We start from the raw sequence: 6,000 nt of genomic DNA, 5'->3' as shown, positions 1-6,000 counted from the left end.
AGAGTACTGGCTTCCCTTCCAGAGGTCCTGAGTTCAATTCCCTGAGTTCAACCACATGGTGGCCCACAACCATCTGTAATAGGATCCGATGCCCTCTTCTGGTGTGTCTGAAGACAACTACTGTGTACTCATATAAATAAATTAATTTTAAAAAAAAAAGAGGCATTAATCAGATTTCTGCTATTATGTCAAAAGACCAGAGATAATCAACATTACAGAGGAAAAAATAGGGCTCATGGTTTTCAAGGTTCCAGTACAGAGTCCATTAGTCCTGTTGGTTTGGGTCTGTGATGGCATAGAGCATCAGGACTGAAGTGTATGATAGAGGCCTGCTCCCCTCATAGTGGCAGCTGGGGTCAGCAAGAAGTCCAGGGTCCAAAGAGCAGTCCCCAAATGACCTAACTTCTTCCCTGTAAGCCCCATTCTCTAAGAGTTCCTTCTATCCCACTAGCACTATGGTCTGTTTCCACATGGACTGTAGGAAACACATAAAAACCACCACAAGTTCTGTGTTGATGTCCTAGTAGATCCTGAGTAATATGGGGCAGTAATTACTTTTCCTCTTTGCTGTGATAAAATACCCCAAAAGTAGCAACTTTAGTGAAGAAAGGTTCATCTGGTTTACAGTTCGTGGGCTGCACCCCATCATGGTGGGGATGATACGGCAGCAGGTCATTGGTCAGATGGTCAGGAAGCGTTTAGAGGACGGGAAACTGAGCCTGGCTAACTATCTGTAAGTGGCCCCTGGCAAGTACCAGGAGCCAAGCACATGTGTCTACGGGGGGGGGGGGGGGGGGGGGGACCTCTCACATTAAAACCACAGTACAGAGGTTTTTTTGTAGTTGCAAGAGACCACACCCAACTCGAAGCTGTTTATAAAAAGATTGATGTGATGTGGAGAGGCCATCAGTTCATTGAATCAACAGTGGGGAGATCTTTGTTAATGCACTTAAGACAGGGCCTCGTATGTAGTCCAGGCTGTCTGCAAGATCTTGCATTGTGAGGATCTGGAGCTCATGTGATTTTACCCCACTTTCCCTACCATGAGCTGCTTTTTTTTTTTAGCAGGATTGTCCCACACGGAGGTCTCGGTAGCTCTTTGTTGTTCTCAGTACTTGACTAGAAAGTACTGGGTACTTTCTATACCTGTAGTACATGCAAATTCCTAGGTTTGGCTCTGATTGGACAGATCAGGGCCATGTGATCAACCTTGAACCAATTGCAGTGGCCAGTATTACATCTGCTCAAGTGCCATATGTATGTATGTATGTATGTATGTATGTATGTATGTATGTATGTATGTATAAGAGCCAGGAATGGGGAGAGGGGCCAGATCAGCTGCTTTGGTCCCACAGTTGGGTGGGGTAGGAGAGAAAGAAGCTTCTCAAAGGAATATCAGAAGAAAAGGAAGCATGCTGGGGAGAAACAGCTACACCACTGGCTCTAGCATGATGGAAAGCCCTCAACTTCTCTGCATCCTATGCTATCCAGCAGCACTTGAACCTAAAGAGAGATCCATCCGTTAGAGAACAAGAATTGTTCCATGCTACCAACATCGAGAGGTATTAGTTACTCGTAGTAGTAACAGTTACTGTTTATTGAACATCGCTTTACTTCATGCAAGAGTCTGACCTGTGAATCCTGCTGCCCAGCCAGCTGAGTTCTCAGGCTTCAGTCTTGGGGAGCATGGGGGGTCCCTGGCCTTCCTCCCAAGATTGGGGTCAATTACCAATTGTGTTTGTGGTTTATTTATTACTGATTAACACCCTGCAACAACTATTGGCATAAAAGAACATATCAATTTTAGCAGAGTTGCCTGGGTTCTTCTCTGAGGTGTGTCTAGGAAAGGATATATACATCCAGGTTTTCACAGCCATGGGTCTCATCCAATCCCTTGAGGGCTACAGACCGAGGCCCCCAGTTCCTTGCTTCATGTCACCTCCTTAGGACAGCTCACAATGTGGCAGTCTCTTGTTTTCAAAACACCAAGGAACAGAGACTTAGCAAGACACGTGTTACAAGTCTTGAGTAACACTGCCATGTGTACGCACAATCACGTGTATCTTGTCAAGGTTCCTGATCTTTAGGAGTAAGATGTGGGAATGCTCCACGCTAAGAAGGTCTCACACAAGGCCATGGGAACCAGAGATGGATTATAGGTTCCCCTGGCATCTGTAAGAGACTGTGATGAGTGCACAGAGGTGCTAAAGACCAGGCCACTGCAGCCACAGAGATTAGGGACTGCTCTGTGACCACAAGAATGATACGCTGTGGCTGTGGTGAGAGATATTCCTGGAGGTCGGCACAGTGGCCCTAAGTCTTCAAGGCAGGAAGGAACTTAGTGTGGCAGGGCGTGGTAAGAATACATGTGGAGAAGGAACAGAGGTTCACACCACAGCACTGAGGGGAAATACTGCAAGTTTCTATATGGGAAAATGCTGTGGTCAGACCTCCAAGTGTTCATTTCTTTTTTGTTTTTTCTTTCTATTTGCCTGTCTCCTCCCTCTCCCTTTTCTCCTTGTTTCCTTCTCCCTCTCCCTCCCTCCCTCCCTCCCTCCCTCCCTCCCTCCCTCCCTCCCTCCCTCCCTCTCTCCGTCCTTCCCTCCCTCCCTCCCTCTATGTCTTTCTCTCTCACTCCATGCTTCCCTCTCTCAATTCTTCCCCTCCTTCTTCCTGACTCTATATAGTCAAAGCTGACTTCCGTCTCTAGCTCCTTCTGTTTCAGCCTCCCAAGGTTTTGGATTACAGATTATATTTGGATTATATTATAATCTATGCCCAGATCAGATTTAGGATTGTTGGGGCTCACAGCTGGGGGATGGGGGACAGGTGGGCCACTTAGGTCTGCAAAAGCTGGGGACACAAGATGGCTGTGGATTTGACTCACATTATCCTGAAGGGGACGAAGATCTTTCTTGTGTGGACATCTAGAGGAGTTGGTTGGTTGGTTGGTGTAGATGCAAAAGAAAGGGGGAACACAAAGTTGACACCTAGATATTTAACTTTAACCAGTGGGTAGAAGTAGCTGATAATTTCCTGAGATGGGCACTGTGGAAAAGCCCACATCCCAAATTGCCCTATTAGTCCAGCTGTGTCATTTGGCACCAAGAGGATGTGTCAAGTAGATTGCTGGCTTAGAGCAGGGTCTCAGCTGGGACACAAGATTTGGGAATATTTGCAGTGCTTTGCGCAACCTTTCTGGGGAGGCTTCTCAGCTACCAGGCAAGAGCTTTTCAAAACACATTTCTAATTATGTAAACACTCTTGCTCCAAACTCAGCCAAGTTCAAGGTGCTTTCTCACAGCACTTGGAAGCAGAAGACCCTTCTGTTCATGAGTAGACCAGTTAGTTTCCTCTGCCTGTTTATTGTTCTTAAGCATCAGCAGTAAGATCATAGAGAGGAAGCCAAGGTTTGGAGATCAAGCGACTCGCTGAATTCATCCAGGAATCATGACATCTAGATCAAGGCTAGGTTAAGTTAGCTTCATTCCATAGAGCTGCTGGCCTTTTATACACAGCCAAAGAATAGCTCATTGGAAAGGCAGTCAGGGCCCGTGCCACAAGAACTGTAGCTTTCTTCAGTAGACAATTTTTCTGCAGTCCACAGATAATCTTTCTGTCCACAACGTTGTTTTGCTTAGCTTTGAGCACTTGCTGTGTGCTGAGCATTGTATTGAGTCTGCATGCCTCCAGTCAATCCAAACTCCTGTCCACTTTAAAGGTGATGAAGCAGAAAGGTTGAGAGCTTTGACTGCCTAAGAGTAGTTTGGTAAGTAGTCTCAAACACAGCTTGCCTGCTTGAAAAACTCATCCTCGGAATCAGGATGTTGTTAGTATGAGTGCCTTTGAGGCCTTCTGGGGAAGGCCCTGCCCCCAGCTATGTGAGACTCTGAGGCTCGCAGGCAGCAGAGTGCCCATGACCTTTGTTGTTGTGCAGAATGGCTCCAGGGTCACCAGTTTCATATTGTAAATGTTTAGCTTCCCAGGGAGTAGTGCCCATAATAGCAGTGTGTCAAACACCATCTCTTTGTGGCTTCCATTGAAGCCATGGGGAATAGGAGTCCCTGTGACCCTTGCATGCTAGAACTTCCACACCTGAAGATGTTAAACAGATGGGAAAAGAGGGGGGAAGAAAAGGAGAGAGGTGTCATTTCCACCCCTACCCCCAAGTTTGTTTTTCAGCCAGTAGAGGGAGCCAACGTCCCAGCTAACTGGAGCCAGCCACCAGGATGGAAACTCAGATCAGCTATGAAAGCACGGGGGCTGACCCTTCTATGACTGTAGCAGGCAGGATTTGAGCTTTGGCACGCCCAGCCTACTCCCTGAGAAGCTAGGTGAGAAGCATCTTCTCCATCATCCCTGCTGTCTTCAGTAAGCTGAGACCCAGAGAGGACAACAGGTTACCCAGGGCCATGCTGCAAGTCTGCAGTAGCCAGGCTCAAACCCAAGTCTCCAGTACATAGCACTGACTTTGTGTCATGTTTCCTGACGCCTGAATTCAGGAGCTAAGAAACTGCAGTACTGTCTGCTCTGAACCAAGCTTCTTTTCATAGTTGGTCCTTGGTTTCTGTGGGTTCTGTGTCCTTGGCTTCAACCAGGCATGGATGAAGAATATCTAAAAGAAAAATATGTCAGTGCTAAGCATGCACAGGCTTTTTATTGTTATTTCCTAGTCAACAGGACAAACCTTTTCATAGCACTCGCATCTATTAGGTATTAAAATCACTATTCTAATGAGGTGTGTATAAGTTTTATACTAATATGGCTACTTCTGTAAGAGTGTGATGTGACTTTTTCCGGAGAAACTGAGAAAATGTCTATTCCTTCCAGATATGACATAACTGTTACTTCTAGGAGTCTGGCTTGGGTTTGTTTCTCTCTGACAGTTAAAGAATTAAAAGGCAGAAAAAAAATCTTGAGCACAACAGGAAGCAGCAGAAGAAATCTGAGAATCAGTTGGTGAAGAAAGAATTGTATTAAAGGTGAGGAAATGCATGTGTGTGTGCATGTGCATTTGTGCATGAACACACACACACACACACACACACACACACACACACCAGCAGACCAGTCTGATAAGTTCAAGGCATGATTAAACAAAGTTGTGGGCCTATTATCATTCCTTTGTTTAAACTGACCAGCCCTAAATTAAGGGAAGAAGACTAATCTACTTCCATTCCAGCTAACCAAAGACCCTTAAAGCCTCCAGCCCCTCAGTGTGTGTGTGTGTGTGTGTGTGTGTGTGTGTGTGTGTCTGTGTGTATTGGGGGATTACTGGCCAGAAAAGAAGACCTCTAGGTCTTTGTCTTAAGCTGCCATGTCCTTTTCTCAGGTCAGGATGGTAAGGAAGAAGCCAGAAGTTTCCTATCCTTGTTATCTATCTGTGGCCCCTCTGCTGTCTGTCTAACGCCTAGATCCCCACAAAGACAGACCAAGAATAACTATTAAAACAGCCATGCTTGGGGAACCATGCATTTATTGGTTTATTTATTGTTTTATATCTATTATTTTTAAAGATTTGTTACATGGGCTTTCTTGTAAAAACAGAAGTTCTTTGTACAAGACTGAGGCTAATTTTATTAGAATTTAAAGACAGCAAGGTGGGTGAACTATAAATCCCAGCAGCTTCCTGCAGGAGGAAAATGGAGAGAAGGGGCCAGGGGAGACTTGGTTGAGCCAGAATGAAGGTTGGTCATGTGGTGAACCTTCAGCCACTTGGCAGGGAGGGGACTTAAGAAAAGGGTACCACAGTGCCAGGAGAAGCACACTTAGGTTTTAGCATCTGCAAGAAAAAGACAAGAAAGTGAAAGCATTAACTGCATCTTTGTAGGTCCAGGAGTTCATTAAGCAATAAGCACAATATTTCTTTTTAAAATCAAGACCCTTTAATCTGCCACTAAACAGGAAACCCAGAGATGAGTGCTTCTTGGGTTGATTCAGGCCACACAAGGAACTCATTAAGGATCTCAGCCGCTTGGGTCTCTGCCTCCTCATTCCCAG

The sequence above is a fragment of the Apodemus sylvaticus genome, chromosome 1, assembly GCF_947179515.1.
Source record: "Apodemus sylvaticus chromosome 1, mApoSyl1.1, whole genome shotgun sequence".
NCBI classification, from domain to species: domain Eukaryota; kingdom Metazoa; phylum Chordata; class Mammalia; order Rodentia; family Muridae; genus Apodemus; species Apodemus sylvaticus.
This window is presented reverse-complemented; position numbering follows the sequence as displayed.